The following is a 19,449-nucleotide window of genomic DNA, read 5'->3' on the forward strand; positions in this document are numbered from 1 at the left end:
GAGGAAACTTGAGCTCAGGAGCTCCCTTTCCAGCCTAGGTTGTTCTGTTTCATCATTTCAGAGAACTAGCTCTCCTTTATGCTACCCACCCTCTTCCTCTCTCTCCTTCCCTCCTCTCCCCTTTCTCCCCCGCCTCATTCTCTGTCTCATCTCTCCCTGTTTTTCTCCAGCCTTTCTTCTTTCTCTCCCTACTTCTTTATTAAGATAAGCAAAACAACATAAAATGTCATGGAATAGTGATGGTGAAATAATTAAAAGACAGTTAAAAATGAAAAGAATTCGATAGCCCATTTAAGTGACTTTCAGTATGTATCATGTTGATGAGATTCCCCAGGGTTTCTTTCTCTCTCTCTTTCCTCCGTCTCTCTTCCACTTTCTCACCACTGCTGGCTTTGTCTTCAGGAGTAGCCACATTGACTATCCATCACCCAAGGGGGCATTGTATAATGCCTATCCCACAGGGCATTAAATCAATTAACCATGATGCCGGGAATCTCAGGTATTGACTGAAGATAAGCAGGGGCGTTTTGGATACAGAACACAGAGAGGCCAATCTAGCAGACTTTTACAAACAGCTCTGACTTTTTGTTTCCAGCGTGCGTTATATCCAGGTCAGAATGTATCTTTTTGCAGGCCCCTACCAGCACACTGATTGTTCTCAGCTCTAGCTCCCACACCTGGATCCTCTAGTAAAGATTGTCCTCTCTTTTCTAGGATAGTAAAAAAAAAAAGACTCTGAACTCCCGGTGTTGTTTCATGGGGATCAGACTTCCGATGGTAAGAATATAAGAATATTTGCCCCTACTACCACCCCAGTCACCCACAACTAAAAGTCTACCGTCAGATAAATTTATTTGCCCTCCACTGTAAAGGGACTAATCTTTCTTCAAATGCAAATGTGCCAGAGATGAAGGATATCACAAGCTGAGAATATCAGGTCTAGGCAAGCCAGTTGGTTTAATTGAGATTTGTTTTAAGAGGAGGAAACAGGGAAGGAGTAGGGGAGGGGGCACAGTTTGCTGCTGCTGGAAACGGGGAGCTGCCTGGCAGAGGCTCTGCCCTGCCTTCCAGGTGGAAAGGAAGAAGCTCTCCAGCCAGACCACACCCTTCCCAGTTACCCACAGTAGGCTCTGTGTCCAGAGTTGTCTTTAAGTCGGGTTTTTTGTTTGCTTTTTAACCCAGCTTTTTAAAAGATCACATCAGACTTAGATAAAGAAAGGATCAGTTCATTTGCAGGACTAACACCGAAGCTCTGAACAGTAGGTAATTGTACGTGGGAGTGTTGGAACGGTCACAGTCACTGTTAGGCAGCAGAAGGTATTGGTAGTGGATGGGGTGTAGATTTTGGAGTCGGTCTTAGTCTATTTGGGCTGCTGTGACCAAATGCTACAGACGGGGTAGCTTACAAACATTTATTTCTCACAGTTCTGGAGGCTGCAAGTCTGAGATCAGGGTGCCGGCAAGATCAGGTGAGAGCCTCTTCCTGGCTCAGAGTTGGTACAGTTTCACGTGGGGGAAAGTGCAAGGGAGCTCTGCGGGGTCTTTTATGTAAGAGCACGAATTCCATTCATGAGGGCTCCATCCTCCAAACCTAGTAGAGGCTCCACCTACTAATACCGTCACTCTTGGGGGTTAGGATTTCAATACATGAATTTTAAGGGGACACAGACATTCAGGCCAGAGCAGATAAAATCAAGTGCCGTGATTTACAGCTTTCTAACACTGAACCCGTGACTTAACCTGGGCAAGCTTCGGTTTCTCCATCTGTAAAATGGGACTGATACTAGAACCTTACCTGTATACATTTGAACAAGATTATTAATGTGTAAGTAGCAGATGTCATGACTGAATAAATGTTGGTTTTCTGTTTTCATTAAACTATTGGGTTCAGAAGGAAAGAGTTTAGTAGGAGAGTCGGCTGAATTGGAAATAAAAAATCACAATTGCCCTATTGTGCAATGTGCCACATTCTGACTGAGCTGTGATCTCCTGAAACTAGTTACCGCAAAGCACCTTCACTTTCCTTTGAAATAGGATTTCAGATCCCAATTTAAATATTTTTTATGCAAATATATCCTATGTACAGCATCTTCTGCCCTCTACTGGCTTCTTCAAGAAATTCAAGTACGTGTATAAGCTAAATAGAGCATTTTTTATTTTTTTATTTTTAGTGGACATCCACTGTTTTCTATTTTCCATTTCTGGATGAGAAAGATATATCCGTAATATATTGTAGGAAGACAGGAGTTATCAGAAATCTTTGATTTTTTTTTTTTAACAATTTGTTTTTGAAATGGAGATTTCATTCTGCTATTTTATTCAATCCTATTCTTCCAGGGCCGGTTCTGCATATCATAACTACTAAATAAATAATTAAACTGTGCCAAAAATGATTGCAGAGACTAAAATCTGAGGTCATTATAATTCCTGAGATAATTAATCAGATGTTTAAAATAGAACCAGCATGTGAGAACCTTTGATTATAGAAAAAGCCTGGGGCCAAAAATCCCACTTCTATGAGAGATTATATTGGATTTTAACTTATTTTGCCCAGCCTTCAAAAAATAAATAAAAGCAGTAGGGCGCCTGGGTGGCTCAGTCGTTAAGCGTCTGCCTTCGGCTCAGGTCATGATCCCAGGGTCCTGGGATCAAGCCCCACATCGGGCTCCCTGCTCGGCGGAGAGCCTGCTTCTCCCTCTCCCACTCCCCCTGCTTGTGTTCCCTCTCTCACTCGCTGTCTCTCTCTCTCTGTCAAATAAATAAATAAAATCTTTAAAAAAAAAAATAAAATAAAAGCATAATTTTTAAAGGTAGGGCAATTCAGGCCGACTGATGGCCCTCCACTGAGAGTTTCACATGTGGCGTGGATCAAGCATTATTTGCTGGGCCTCTGAATGACAGTGTTTATAGTTATCTGCACTATTTCACATCCAGCCAGAGATGTCATGGCATGGCAAAAGATTTCCTATTAGAATACGACACCAGAACAGAAGTCTGTGTTCATAAATAGAAGGGAGTCAGAGGACAGCTTGCTGTGATGGGGAGGGTCACCGTCAGCAGAGGTCCACTTGTTCCAAGATCTACTGCTAAGGAAGATCTCATGCATATCAGGGCTTCCTGTGGCAGGAAAGGATTCGCTGAACAGAACGAAAGCAACATTGGAGGGCTAGCCCCGTTGGCATGAAGAGAAAAGAGGAACAAGTAACTGAAGATGAAAGCAGCAAAGCATTTGTGATGCCAAATGCAGCTTTCCTTTGACATCTTTAGACTGTGTAATTCAGGCGTCACCAAAGTGTTGAAGAAGTCATAATCCAGACGATCATTTTCCAACCAATCCTGAGTTGCTAATGTCTAGAATTTATGTCGTCTCTAGATCATGCACCCATAAAGAACTTAAAGCTTTTACAGCAAGAAACCTTGCTTGGTCATTAAAACATAGCACTATTCAGAAGAATAAGCAGGTGTAAGTAACCTGTATAGTTTGGACAAAAGAGAATCACGGGAGCATTTCCTTTACCACATTTTAAAACACAGTAAAAGGATACAATGCTGGACACCTGGGTGGCTCAGTCAGTTAAGCGTCTGCCTTCAGCTCAGGTCATGATCCCGGGGTCCTGGGATCGAGTCCTGCATCAGGCTCCCTGCTCAGCGGGGAGTCTGCTTCTCCCTCTGCCTGCCACTCCCCCTGCTTGTGCTCTCTCTCTCTGACAAATAAATAAAACCTTTAAAAAAAAAGGATACAGTGCTTAAAATTGTATCAAGTCCAGAGGCTACAGACAGGATAATGGAGTTATTATAGGACCAAGAGGCACATGCTAGCCTTGACATATATGATATACATCAGGAAATAGAAGCATTTTTCAATGACTGTGATTGAGGTAACTGCTTAAATATCTGGGAGAAAATATTAAAGCTTCATAATATTACATACCAAAATATGTTCCAGGAAGATTACCAGCATTAACTGTATTTTAAAAATGGATAATGAAAGAAGAGTTAAAATGTATATTGCCGCATGTATCTGAAGGCATATTTGCCCTTAAAATGGCATTTTTACTGAGAATTTATTGACAAAGGAATATAGTTGTGCCGCTTAGAGTTTTTAGTTACCAAAAACAGAAACCTCTTTAAGTATAAAGGGAATTTACTAAAGGATATCAGCTCATAGGGATTTCTAGGATAGTCAGATAATCATGACTGCAGGTCATGCAACTAAGAAAAATGTGTGATCCCTGCTGTGTCATTGGTGCGGACACAGCCCCACGATTTCTAAATGTGATGCCAGAAAGTTTTCCCTTGAATTCTGAGGCTGGGTCCTACCGCCGAGCCACTACCATTGCTGTTCCTGAAAGCTCCATCCTCTTGGCTGTGTGTGCCGAGAGATGGATTCTACGTGGAGTCTCCTTCCTCATGTCACCCTCTTCCACATGAAAGACGCAAGCATCCGATGAAGCCTGGATCACCCAGGCTACCTCCTAACTCCTAAGGAGGCTGGAAAATTGAGTGGGCATCTGTGTGTGCCTGGTGCAGGAATTGCTACAGCTGCAGTTAAGATGCTCAGAAGATGCTGGATGTCAATAGACAGCCCTACATGCTCATGGTATAAATAAGCAAAGTGTATAAACACTTTATACATGATCCAAACCCCCTTTTTGCAAAACAAATTATATATGCATGCAGAGAAAGAAAGAAGACTCTGAAGAATAAAACTGAAAACAATAATATTGGATCCAGGAGAGGCTGGTGGGTAGAGTTTGGCTTATTTTTTATATCACGTTCATACATCTGTGTTTTTTAAATTCTCCACCATATGTATATATTAATTTTATCCAAAAATAAGAGAAATAAATAGAACTTGAGACCCTCACAGCCAAGGTAACACAATGCCTGGTGTAGAATTAAAAAGAACAGTGGCAAATTTAAAACTCAAGGCCCTCTTTTTGCATAAGAAGCCTGAGGACAAGTGAGGACAAAGAGGCTTATCCAGGGGCATACATGCAGAAGATGGGGAAGCCAGGGCCAGAAACCCGTATTTACTGTAGTGTTTTTTTTTTTTTTTTTTTGAACATTTAATCATCAGGGGAAAGCACAGATGCAGCCCCCCACCACCACGAATTAGGCAGTTGAGTTTCCCACATTTGGGGAAATTGCAGGGGTCAGCACATCCAGATTGCAATGGATAAGCCTCCCCCTGGGAAAACCACCTTCTTGATCGTGGTATCTCCCTATGCTCTGGCACAGAACCGCATCTGTGAACACTCCTGTCTCCTCTTTCTCCATATTTACTGTATTTTAAGACCTCTGATTTTTCTGTTTCATCTTGGGTATTTGTGTTTAATTTGTGACAATTGGACAACATGATACAGGTGATTTGTTTTATACTTTATGGCTAGTAGATGTGTAATCGTGATTACATGAGACTTTCCAGTTATTCGGGGTTTTATCATTGGATGGAAAAGGGAATGTGGTATCCCCTAACCCAATCTCTCTCTCTCTCTCTCTCTCTCTCTCTCTCTCGGTTCCCCCTTTGATTCAGTTTTCGTAGTAGTCTCACAGCACTAATGCTCCTTTGAAAAGCCCTTTGAGATATTTTTATGAAAGAACCACGAGCTTGGAATTGCTCCAAATCAGGATGCTTACTTGCTTAGAAAGATGAGATTAATTTACTGTGAGAATTGCATAGAAAGAACATCTCTTTTGAGTTGCAAAACATATCAGAATTACCATATCTTGGAAAGAGGAATCTTTTCTTAAAGGACGATGTTTGGGGACTAAAGAGAGATGAACAAGGTAGTCACCCTGTTCTGTGTGACAGTGGGCTTCTTAATGGCCCGGGCCTTTGTCACTTCCTAGTCCAGCACAAGCCCAATGTTGAAACTATAACATGGGGGCTCAGTGAAAGCTGATTCAATGAAGACATAGATGTATCTTTATATTTCATCTTTATAGTAATTATGACCTCTTATCTAATGTCTGCTATTTGCCAGGCATTTTGTCAGGTACTTTACATATCTTATTTCTGTTCTGAATGCTTTGGGGAGGACAATTTATAGAGACTGACTCTAAGCTTACAGTGCTTCTGTTCAGTTCACAGTGATTCTCCGCTTGGAAAGCCTGTCTCCAACCTGATCTACAATCCCCTTAATAGTCGCTTTTGTAATACACGAGCCTATCCTCTGGTCACTGTAAGTTGAGCCAGGATGGACGTCTGACTGAAACCAGGACATTTAGATCCTCTCTCCCATGAATTTGCAAATGAAGTTAAGACTCAGAGACTTTTATTCTGGAGGTGGTTGGAAGAGTAATATGCAAACTCCAGAACTGTGATTCTCTAGGAGAAGAGAATGGGGTATAAAGCAGATGCAGAGAAGGAGGAAGAGATCAAAGATAAGAGTCTTGACATATATCCGCAGTATCTGTTTATACTTAAAATCTAGCTTTAAATCCCTGAATTCTAAAGCTATCCTCTCTTTGCTTAAAGTAGCTAGAATTGGTTTCTGAAATTTAGAATCTAGGATCTTGGCTATTACAGGGTATAAATAAATTATATATACATGCATACCTACATCCATAGAAACATGTTATCTCAGCCTCACTGCATATTCCAGAGCAGGTATTATCATTCCCATCTTACAGATGAGGGTACAGCCTCAGAGGGTGGAAGCAGTCTTCCCAAACAATCTACTTAGAATAGTTAGAGCTGGTATTTGATCTGAGGTTGGAATAGTTTAAGACCCTGTGATCTTACTAGTCAGTATATCATGCCCCATGCAGATAGATTCATTCTTTTAGCATGCATTTGTGGAGATCCTTTTAAGTCCCAGGCCCTATGTTTCAGTGATTCCACCAGGGTTGCCAAGTAGTTGTAGATATTTACATGGTGTTCCATCCATATGTATCCACATAGACTGCCAAAGACCAGCTGCTCAGCTCTAGGTTAAGGAATAGTCTTTGAGACTCATTATCCATACACTCTGCTTTCAGTAAAGATAAAATCAAGGACACCTCTGTCAAAAGACAGAGGAGGTGCCATAGGCTTTTGGTATCCCTAAAACCTTTCAGTGTTGAGCACTTACTGAGCTACTGTGTATGTTTTAACTGGATCAGATGCCACCTGGTGTGATTTTGTCCCTGGCCTTCAGACAGAATGTGGCAGGCATTGTCAGTGGACTGGTAATGAACACCTGCTTTGAGAGTTGTTATTGTTGTTTTAATGGTGCCCTGAAGAAGATTCCATGATGTGATGGTCCAATAATATCTCAAACTTATTATTAAACACAGAGAAGTCCTGTAACTTTCCCAAGGTCACAGAACTAGTTGGTTGCAGAGATGGAGCTTGCCAGTTAAGAATACACAGCCAGCAGAAATCATTTAAAGTGACTTACATTATTTTTCTTTTTGTTCCCCCAAATAACAACACATGTTGATTAGATTCATGTCAGACCCATTAGGCATTCTACCCTCACAATCTGTCTTTCTCTGAATTAATGAAACGTAAAATGGGAAAATTATAGGCTTTATAGTTAGAATCTGTAGTGCTTAGGGTACAGTATAAAAGCCCATTATTAATTTCATATATTCTGGCTTATTATAAAATTCTACCTCTTTGTATTAAAATCTAAAATTTCTCTAAATACTGAGAACTAAAAAAACAAATCATTAAGCCATTCTCAGATGCCATTATATTCTTAAAAAATGACATGAATCATACATCATAGCACCTTAGTTTTTATAAAATGTATGCCTTCTATATATGGAAACATATAAAATAGACAAAATATAGATGATATGGTTGATACCTCTGGAAGTAGAAATTATTCAGGTTTGTTAATGCCCAAGAGAGCTTCTAGACATTAACTTAATAATAATAATAATGATAATGATAATAGTAATAATTAGAACAGCAGTAACAGCTAACACTTATAGAATATTTACTGTAACCCAGGCAATGTTCTGAGTGCTTTACATCCATCAGTTCTATCTGCACAACCACCCGTGAGGTGAGGGCTATTAGTATCCCATTTTACAGATGAGGAAAATGAGGCAGAGATTACCATTTTATTTGGTCCTGGCACTCCTGAGCTACTTTCTAGGTAGGAGAGAGGTCTGTCCCATTCTTGGTCTTAAAATTCAGCCCACATATATATAACACCTAAATGGTTAAGAAGTTTCTCCTTATCTGGCTGCAACTCTATGTGGCTCTGATTGTTTTCTCCCTCTGTTTTCCAAGTGAGCTCCTATTGAAACATCAAGACTCATAAAAATACACCCCTTTTTTAAAGTTTCTTCTTCCAAGAAATTTTCATTGTTTCTTCATCCATGTTCCTTTGACCTTTTTTTTTCCCCCATAATCTGCCACTCTACTTTGGAACATCATTGACTTCCTAACCAATCCAAAGGACAATTTTTATTTACTAAGTTATTAATTCCTTTGTGATACTTGACACTCTTAATGATTAAGAGTCTTAATGACTCCTAAAATTCTTGAAACTTTTCCTCCATGGACTTTCGAGGCACCATCCTCCACAGCTCCTCCTCCTGGTTTTCTGATCATTCCAGCTCAGGCTTCATTGAGTTCCCCTTTTTCTCTGTTTGCTCATTAAATGATGGAAGTCATGGCCTACATCCTAAAACAAGATCCACCACCCAGAATGGCATTTGGCATAACAAAGGATCTCAATAAATGTTAGCTGAATAATTTTTCCTTATGAAATTTAAGCCATGCCTATGGTTTCAACTATGACTCATGAACCAGCAAACATGAAAAACAGAGCTCTTAAGCCTAGGAGTTTCTGATCCACCTCTAATGTCAGGCTTACTGTTACTGTACTCTATTTCTCTCTCTCATTCTTTCTTATCTGGATGATTTATTCTTTTACTGACACACACACACACACACACACACAGAGGCCATTGGGATGTTGGGCGTTGGGCTCTCTCTCTCACATACACACACACACACACACACACACGCGCGAGGCCATTGGGATGTTGGGCACTGGGCTCTCTCTCACACACACACACACACACACACACTGAGGCCATTGGGATGTTGGGCATTGGGCTCTCACACATACACACACACACACTCACACACACACACACACACACTGAAGCCATTGGGATGTTGGGCGTTGGGCTCTCTCTCTCTCTCACACACACACACACACACACACACACACACACACTGAGGCCATTGGGATGCTGGGTGTTGGGCTAGATGCCGTGTCCGTGGTGTTGCCTTCCGGACACTTACCTCGGTGAAGGCACCAGCTCTTTATACTGTTGCTCTGCCTTTTTTCCTTTGCCCTCCATTTCATTTTTCACATTCAAGCTGGAGTAATCTTTGGAAAATATCTGACTGTCACTATTTAAAATCCTTCGATGGCTCCACATTGAATATACAACAGAGTTCCAATGGCTTTGATAGCTCACAAGGCCCTGGATCATTTGACCCCAGCCTACATACCTACTCCCAATTCCTCCATTCTCCCACTGTGTCCTATATTTTCCAAACATAGCAAGGTCTTTGGTATTCCTTAATCATGCAATGGTTTTGTTCATCTAGGTATCTTTATACATATCATCTCGTTGGGAGCTGGTGGGTGAATGAAGGGATCAAAAATAACACTCCTCTTACCTGCCTGGGTTCAGATTTAATTTAGGGATAAACACAGAGTAAGATAAGTAGAGAGTAAAATGTTACCTTCAACATGACAATGTTTATATTAGAGTTGCAGTTTATACTGTTAGGCAAGCAGACCCCTCTAAATCCTAAAATAAATACCCTTATACCATCTTCCAATCAAGGACAGCACAGGCAAATTTTAGACTTACCATATGGGCAGAGGGTCTTTCCTGCTATGCTGGTTGTATGGTCCGAATAGAGAATACCAGCTGTCTGAGGGCAGGCCAGTTCTCAAATGAAAGAAGAGTGTGCACAGCCCAGTTCTCCTCCCAAATCACCATCATTTAGCAGCTCTTCCCCTCCTGTGGCAGAGTTGGTGAAACTGCAGAGCTCCTCCAAATATTCTTCATAGCCACAACTCTAAATATTTTTAAGTAAATATAAATCTATGTCAAATATAAATTGAAGTCATCAGGACATTTTCTATTTTATTTTATTTTATTATTTTATTTTTTAAGTAGGCTCCATGCCCAGAGTGGAGCCCAACCTGGGGCTTGAACTCACAACCCTGAGATCAAGACCTGAGCTGAGATCAAGTGTCAGAAGAAGCTTAACTAACTGAGCCGCCCAGGTGCCTCTGGACTTTTTCAATTTTAAGTGGAAAACAAAAGCACCTCACTTTGTCTTAAACCAAAGAATGGAATTAGTTAACTCACAAAACTGAAAAGCATGACAACTTAATTTTTTTTGAGTGTGGTTGAGTCTAGTTAGTGTTACAGAACTTGGTCTATCTTCATTTTTGCTTTCCTCTCTCTTGATTCTAATCTCAGGCAGGCTCTCTCCCTGCTGTGCTATGGTATTAAGACGGCCATCAGCATCTGGCAATTATTTTATAAGCTCATCTATCCCAATGAAAAGAGAGCTCCATTTTCCAGATCATTCTAGCAAAAGGCCTGGAATGAATGTCTTTTGGTCACTTAAACCTATAAAGCAAAATAATGTCCGTTTCTGGCTAGACATAACCATACTCCCCCCACCCCTCAACTTCCAGAACTGTGGTTAAAGTCAGGGTTAACTGAAGGACTGAGACAAGGAAGGAATGTTTTACCAAAGGGATATTGGAGTGTTGTTTCAGAAGAAAGAGGATCTATTTTGGGCAGGCAGAAACAATAAATGTCCACACATGCATTGTTCCATAGGTGAGTGAGTGATGAATCAAGGTAGACAGGTTGTTTAGCATTAGTGACACCAAGTCTAGGTAAAACAGTCTTTTCTAGATTATGCTTATTGTTAAATTATACTTCTCCATGATTCTATTGCAGCCAGCCAGGAGACTGTACCCATTTTTTTTGTTAAACTGGAAATCAGACTTTCTTGAAATAGGTGAATTGGGAAATCTCTTTGCTATATAGAAAATATTGTTGCTGTGACAATTGTTGAAAAGAAGCCTATTGGAAATGAGTCAGGAAGTAGAAGAAACAGTAATCCCAGTCTCTGCTCTCAAACCAAAGGAGGGTACATGCAGCTCTGAGTTTTTCTATTCTCGTTTCTCCTAGAATCTCTCTCTCTCTCTCTCTCTCTCTCTCTCTCACACACACACACAGGCAAACCCTCAAAGGACAAATCATTATCTCACCCAAAAATAATAAAACACAAAATAAATATGCCAGCTTCCATCCAACAGAAATAAAACTACTTCCAAAATTTCAACTTAATGGTATGTGTCAGATTGTATTGACTCACTGTGAGAGAAAAATTGCAGTATTACTCATTCTGATTTGAAATATCATATTTAGAGGTCTCCATGCTACTTGATGATCAGTGAAAACGGACCCTTTGTGCTTGGCCGCACATGGGCAGGGCTGTCTGTGTCTGCTTTGCTAGGGGCCTGCTTGTGCTCATTCCAATATGGCCTAATTTTATTTTCCTCACTGTCTCTCTCTGTTGTGTGTATTGTTTTTTTCCTGTCTTTCTTTTTTTTAATGTTTGAAAAATACAATAGAGTTGTCTTCTCAGCATGGGGATATCTGCATGTGTTAAAATTACATTTTCTATTTTAAACTCACTCCCTTTTTAATTTAAAAGGACTTGTCAGAACATGCAGTCTTTCTTTTCCCCCTCCTAGAAAATGGGGGATACATAAACCTGAAATCTCAAAAGAGGCAAAAGCCAATTTGTAGGGAAAACAAACAAACAAACACAAAGAAAACAAAACATGGGACATTCTAGTTGATTCTATGTGAGTTGAAATCTCTCTTGGGATTTGACATAAAGAACCTCAGCACAAAGGAGTAACAGCAAGGACATGCATTTCATAAAAAGAATCTCCTTGTCTGGGAATTGTTAGGCAAGCATTCACTCTCTTTTACCTCAGTTTCCTAGAAGACATGAAGGTGAAATTTCTCAATTATTAATACCTATACACAGGTATATTCTGTGAAACATAATGACAACATTTATTGAAAACCTATTTTTGTGTGAGACAATGTGTCTTAACACCACACATGTAAACACATCTCCCAACTCAACCTCATAGTGTGGTTTATTTAGGGGGCTTTCCCCCTCAAAATTAATAAACCATTCTATCATCAATGAATTTGGATTGGGTTATTATTTTACAGGTAAGAAAACTCATGTTGATTTAAGGCACCATGATGAATGCTGTGGTGCATCTCTCAGAGCCTCCTTCAGGAGTGTACGCGCATTTCCCTAGCTGTCTGAAATGTTGGCTGCCCAGGCTCACAGCTGAGTTCCCCTTGGGGAATTTCCTCTACCAAAGAAAGCTTACTTGCCACAGGCTACCCAAATTCCCAGGGGGCAATCCTCTTTCTCTGACTAGTTAGTGGGTGGGTAGAAAGGTCCACTTTTGCCTCAGTTTGGGACATCTGTTGAGAGGATGCCTCAGCTCCAGAATCCCCTGAGGGATTGGCAATCCGATTGCAGTTTAGTTTCTCCCTCTGACCAATCTTGTTTCTATCACCAGGGATGGGTGTTGATCAGGAGTACTCCTTGATAAACCTTCATACAAATCTTTCTCTTGTGGTCTGTTTCTAGAAACCCCAGCCTAAGCCAGGCCCCCAGAATAGGTGGCAATTAAATGTTTGATATTACATTATTTACCAGAGACACCTATGTTAACAGTATGAATTGTTCTACAAAGTCAATTAAGCAAAGGAAAAACGTAAAGGCTTTGCCGTTTTATGCTAATTCTTAATGCATTGCTTGATATTCATAGCTATGTATACATAATGCCTTACCAATTAATCTATAGCCATGCTATCTGTGAGATATATGAATGTAACATAAAGTCAACCCTGCCCCAAATGCTGTTGGCTCACTGTAAGTAGGACCAGTGATTTTATTGGTCTTTTTTTCTGGTGTTATGCAATGTATAATAAGGGAATGTGTGGTCGTCAGTGCCTGAATGCCACTTTCAGTAATAGAAACGCCTTCTGGGGAAATAAGATTGGTGCCAGAACTAGAATATGGAAGCAAACTTGAAATTATTTCACTTCTATTTCAGAATGGTTTTTTTAAAAAAAGGAAAAGGCAGCAAGACCATTTTGAGGGCTGCCAACCACACTGAGGCATTTGAATGAGAATCCCTCTATAGCTTTCTATAACCTACTAATAGAAATCCAGTGTTCTTAGGTAGGTTATCTCAGCCACTTTCAATCTAGTGCCAAATTACCTTTGCACATTATCACCCACAGTCCCCCTTCGTGAGCACTCCATATTTTTTGCCAAAGCGGACGGAGGTATTCCCTGAACACAAATAAAAACAAAAATGTAAAATAAAATATAAAAGGTTCCATTAAAGATAGAGTAAGCCCACTCTATGCCATTCTGTCTTGCTGATTACAACCCCAAATTCTGGACAAAACAAAAATAAATTAAAAAAAAAAAACTAACTGAACTTTCTGAAAATTAAAAAAAAGATCAGGCAGGTGGGGGAGAGTGGTCAAAAACTGAAGAAATACCTTGAAAAGAGATAAGCCTCTCCTCTTTTTTTCCCCTATTTTTTCCCCTCATTTGGAGCCTTACTAGTGGTGGAGGAAGCAGTAAAACTTTGAAAGAACCCCATAGTTTTGGCCAGAGGCACAACACAAGGAGCTGGGTCTGAACCTGCACAACTTCTGGGTCCCCACTGACCTTCTTGTGCAGGAAAGATGCAAATGAGTATATAAAAGTTTTTGAAAACTGGGACGCCTGGGTGGCTCAGTCGGTTAAGCGGCTGCCTTCGGCCTGGGTCGTGATCCCAGGGTCCTGGGATCGAGTCCCGCATCGGGCTCCTTGCTCAGCGGGGAGCCTGCTTCTCTCTCTCTCTCCCTCTGCTTGTGCTCTCTCTGTCAAATAAATAAAATCTTTAAAAAAAAAAAAAAAAAAAAAAAAGTTTTTGAAAACTAAATCGACATTGGAACTAGCACCTAGAGAAAGGTAAGTAGAATTTAAAGTTTGAAGCAAGCTGTCAGTTGCCTGACAAAACAACTCCAACACAGATTGATATTCTGTAGAGGATTTTAACAGGACCCAGCATCTATAAAACCTAATTTTCAAGTGTTCAGGATACAATCCAAAATGAGTCAATATACAAAGAACCAGAAAAATGATACAGGTTCTCAAAGGAAAAGACTATCAATAGGTGCTACCCATAAGATGACACACTTTGGACTTACCTGACAAAAACTTTTAAGAAGCTACTATAACTATGCTCCATGGTATAAAGGTAAAACAATGGAAATAAATGAGAAGTTAGAAAATTTCAGCAGAGAAATCAAAACAATAAAAAGAACCAGGTGAAAATTTTGGAACTAGAAAATACAATAACTTAAATAAAAATTTCACTAAAAGGGCTCAAAAGCAGAATCGAGATTGAGAAAGAGTTGGGAAAGTTGGAGATAGAAGTTTTTCAGTATGAAGAAAAAAGAAAAAAGATTTAAAGATGAACAGAGCATCAGGAATCTGTGGGGCAATAGTAAAATGTCTAACGTAAGTGTCACTGGAGTTTTCTCCCATAAGGAGAGAACAAAGAGATTAGAGCAGAAACATATTTGAATAAATATACTTGTAAACTTCCTATATTAGGGGAAAATCATACATTTACAGATTGAAGAGCCTGTGAAAACCCCAAACAAAATAAATTTATAAGTGAAAAATCACCCAGACACATCATAATGAAACTGATGAAAACCAAAGATAGAGGAAAAAAAATCTTGAAAGTAGCTGGAGAAAACTAATATATTACATGTGAAGGAACAGAGATTCATATTACCTCTCATTTCTCAGAAACCATGAAGGCCATTAAGACAGTGGAATAAAAATTTAAATTGTTAAAATAAGAGAACTGTCAACCAAGGGTTCTATATCCAAAATACCCTTCAGGAAAAAAGATGAAAGAGAAACTAAGAGAATTATTACCAGCAAATCTACTCTAAAAGAAATGCTAAAGGAAATATTCAGGCTGAAGGGAAATGTTACTAAAGAGAAACTTGAAAGTTCAGAGATAAGGAAAGCAAGAAAAATAGTAGATATCTGGGCTAAAACAAAAGACAGTTTTCTCCCTCAAATTCTACAAAATATAAATGACTATTGAAAGTGAAAATTATAGCAGTGTCTGGTAAGTTTGTAAATATATGTAGATATATATATGACAAATATAATATGAAGAGGGAAGAGTAAGGTGATATAAATGATTGTAAAACTTCTACATTTTACTTGAAGTAGTAAAATGTTAGCTCTCTATATATTGTGAAAAGATGTAGCCTCTAGGAAAACTACTAGAAAATAATGCAGTGAGTATAGCCAAAATAACAATAGATAAATAAAAATTAAGTACAGATGAAAATATATGAAAAATGTAATATCCATGATAAAAACTCTCAGAAAGGTAGGAAATAGAAAAAGCCTTCCTTAATGTGATAAAGTTTAGTTACAAAAGATATACGTAGTGAAGAATGAATGCCTTCCTCTGAGATCAGGGACAGGTCAAGGATGTATGCTTTTATTACTGCTATTCAGTATCACACTGGAATTCCCAGCCATTGCAATAAAAGAAGAAAAAGATATAAAAGACATGCAGATTGAAAAGGAAGGCATAATATTATTTGTGATTGCTACTGTTTTCTACATAGGAAATCTTAAAGACTCTATAAACATGCTCTTAGAACTAGTAAGTAATCTTATTAAGTTTGTAGAACAAAATCAATATATTAATATCAATTGTATTTCTATATACCAGCAACAAAAAACTAGAAATCATAATTTTAAAAGAATGTCATTTACCATAGCACGAAACATGAAATAGGTATAAATCTGAAAAAATACATGCAAGATCTTAATGCGAAGATTACAAAGCACTGATGAAAAAGATCAAAGAAAATTAAATGGAAAGATATATCATGACTCAATGTTATTAAGATGTCAGTTTTCCCTAAATTGATTTATAGATTAATGAAATCTCCCCAAAATTCTAGCAGGATTTTTTATAGAAATTAACAAGCTGATTCTTAAATGCATTTGGAAAGTCAAAGGAACTAGAATAGCCAAAAATTTTTGAAAATTATAAATAATGCTGTAGGACTCACATCAACTGATTTAAAACTTATAAAGTCATAGTAATCATAAGTGTTGGTTTTCATGGGAGGATATATACATAGAACAACATGGCCAATTGATTTTTGACAAACTTGCTAGGATAATTCAAAGGAGAAAAGATAATCTTTTCAACAGATAGTACTAGAAAAGTTGGACATTTATATGTGAAAAAAATTAACTTCAACCCATATTTCAGATCTTATACAAAAATTAACTCAAAATTGGTAATACCTCTACTTGCAAAAACTGAAACTGTCAAATTTCTCTAAGAAAACAGGAAAAAATCTTTGTGACCATAGATTCCACAAAGAATTCTTAGATTGGTCACCAAAATCACTGCCTCTAAAAGGAAAAAAAAAAGGACAATTCAAATGTATTAAATGAAAACTTATGCTCTGTGAAAGATAACATTAAGAAAATGAAAAGACAAGTGAAAGAGTGGGGGGAAATGTTTTTAAATTACATAGTTGAACAAAGAATTTGTATCTAAAATATATAAAGAATTCTCAAAATCTAGTAATAAGAAACCAATAAACCCAATTTTAAAAATGGGCAGGGGAACTATATAAACACTTCCCTAAAGGAGATGTTCTTTGACAAATAAGAATATTCAAAGATGCCCAACATCATTTGTAGATGTATTAGTTTCCTAAGGCTGCCATAACAAATTACCGAAAACTGGGTGGCTTAAGCAACAGAAATGTATTCTCTTGGAATTCTGTAGGCGAGAAGTACAAAATCAAGGAGTCATCAGGACCATGCTTCCATTGAAGACTTTAGATAAGAATGTTTTCTTGCCTCTTCCTAGTATCTTATGATTGCCAGTAATCCTTATATTAGTAGTAATAATAATAATAATCTTTAAAAATTGGTATTGCCATATTTTGGTGTGGATGCCAAGAAACTCAAACTTGTACATGTTGTTGGTGGTAATACAAAATGGTACAGCTGTTTGGAAGAGTGTTTGATGGTGTTTCATATAGGTGAACATATACTTCTCCATATATCTCATTTTTGCATACCCAAGAAAAATGAAAATTGATGTTCACACAAAAACCTCTACTCAAATGTTGATTGTGGCATTATTCATAATTTCCTAAAATTGGAAACAACCCAAATGTCCTCCTAGCAGTTAGTGGATAAAATCTATCCTAGCAGTTAGTGATGCATCTATATAATGGAATATTATTCAGCAGTATTATTGCTATACACAGTCATATGGATGAAACTCAAATACATTATGCGAAGTGAAATACCAAATTCAAAAGACCACATACTGTCTAACTCCATTTTTATGGTACCCTGGAGAGATAAAATCATGAGAAATAACAATAGAAATCAAATCAGTGGTTGCCAGGGCTGTGGGTGGTGGGAGATGTAGACCACAAAGAGACATAGGAGAATATTGGTGTGATTCAGCAGTTGTATGTCTTGATTGTCGGTGTCTCTAAGCATTTGCTAAAATTTATGGAACTATACATCAAAACTGGTGAATTTTACAGTATGGAAATAAATACAATCCAACAAATAAAGAGCTGGTACCTGATACCTTGTGGGGTATGTGTTTGGGACATAATAGTGTTAGTTCCTTTCTTCTCTTATGCATTAAAGACATCTACTCTTATTGTTGTTTTGCTATTGTTAGCTAATTCTACATATTTACAGTTCTCTTTTTCTTTCTCTTTTTCCCCCTTTAGGATGTTTCCCCCCACTCCTAGCAACTCTATCAATCATTCCATTAGGAAATTCTTGCTGTGCCAGTTACATTCTTTGCTGCTTTGTCATATGCCTAAGTCTTATCTTGTTTGGCCTTCCACAAAGGCTGCCGTAATAACTGAACATCTCTTGTGACCTAGAAATTGACTGGTGACTTTCCATCCCTTGAAATTTATTTAAGAGGTTCTTTTCTGTCCTAATTTCAAGTCCCATGAAACTCCAAAACCTTGTCAGTTCCCAAGGCTTCTACCCTTGTGTTCCCCAAGCTCCTACTACCACTGGAGGTGTTCTGTCTTGAGATATAACGTTGAGCCCCTTTTTTATTTGACCACTTCTTTGTTTCATGGCAAAAGCCACTCACATGAAGCATCTCTCAGTCAAGCATACTTTACTAAAGATTTGTGAGAAGGAACACTCAGAATGGTAAAGGGACATTATTCCCTCCTGTACTTCCATGTTTTGGTGGCCCTTATCTGAGGTAAACTGCAGGCACCCACAGACAGCCTGGTTTCTATCTCTTCTGTACTTTCAAAGCCTATCATCTCTTCTCTCCTCCTACCTCTCTCAGGAGCATAACCAGTTTCCTTTCTGGTCTCATAAGATGCAGTTTCTCCACTAATTTTTGCTGTCTTGCTTTCTGTTGGTACCCACGTGTTCAGCTTCTTCCCTTCTACCCTGAGCAGCTTCTCAAGATAACTTCCCAAAGTCAGGTTGTCCCTAGGAGGGAATTCTATTGTAAGGTGTTTTGATTGTAAAATGCACTCTTTGTTACAATCTACTGAAGCACCTATCACTAAATCGTAAACATTTCCATGTCCGTTTTTCTCACTGTCCATGAAATCATCAAGGGTGGGTTTCATCCTCCCCCCTCTTTTGTCCCAAAGCTTACCACAGTGGTGGGTATATAATAAATATTCAGTAAGCAAATGAAAGTGTCTTAGTCCATCCAGGCTGCTATAAGAAAATATCATAGACTGAGTGGAGTATTGTGGAATAATAGAAAAAATATATATTGGTCTCTATCTGGGGTTACTGGCACAGAGCTCTTAAAGCTGTTGGAATTTCCTAAATGATAGGAACACTAGCAACATCTTTTGTTGTCTTTTACTTTGGTCTTTTTTGTGGTCTTTGACTTTAGGTCCTGACACAGAGCTCCTAAATCCCTTGGAATTTCCTGGATGATAGGAGTGTCTTATGTTCTAACAAGGCATCTCTCAGTGGACCCCCCGATAGCAGCTGGTCACCAGAAAGTTCAAGCCATGATTAGAAGCTTGGAACTTTCAGCCCCACCCATCCCATTTTCCAAAGAGAGGAGAGGGAGTAGAAATGCAGGAATAATTGATCATTCTTACATGATGAAGCCTCCATAGGAGTCTCAATACTTGGGATCCCAATAAGGTTTGGATAGTTTCCAGGTTGGTGAATAAGTGGTGGGAGGTGTTGAGGAAGTGGATACCTTTACCTATACACCTTTTGCCTCTGGTTATTTCTAAGTTGTATCTTTTTATAAT

The 19,449-nt window shown here is 38.7% G+C and overlaps 1 non-coding gene across 1 annotated transcript; it reads right to left on the reverse strand.

The window, feature by feature from the left end:
* Positions 1–5,077: 5,077 nt before the first annotated feature.
* On the reverse strand, positions 5,078–5,234 carry LOC118546218 (U1 spliceosomal RNA). Its single transcript, XR_004922493.2, has one exon. It is a non-coding gene; the product is annotated as a U1 spliceosomal RNA (small nuclear RNA).
* Between the last annotated feature and the right edge of the window lie 14,215 nt (positions 5,235–19,449).

This window comes from Halichoerus grypus, chromosome 11 (genome assembly GCF_964656455.1).
Source record: "Halichoerus grypus chromosome 11, mHalGry1.hap1.1, whole genome shotgun sequence".
NCBI classification, from domain to species: Eukaryota; Metazoa; Chordata; class Mammalia; order Carnivora; family Phocidae; genus Halichoerus; species Halichoerus grypus.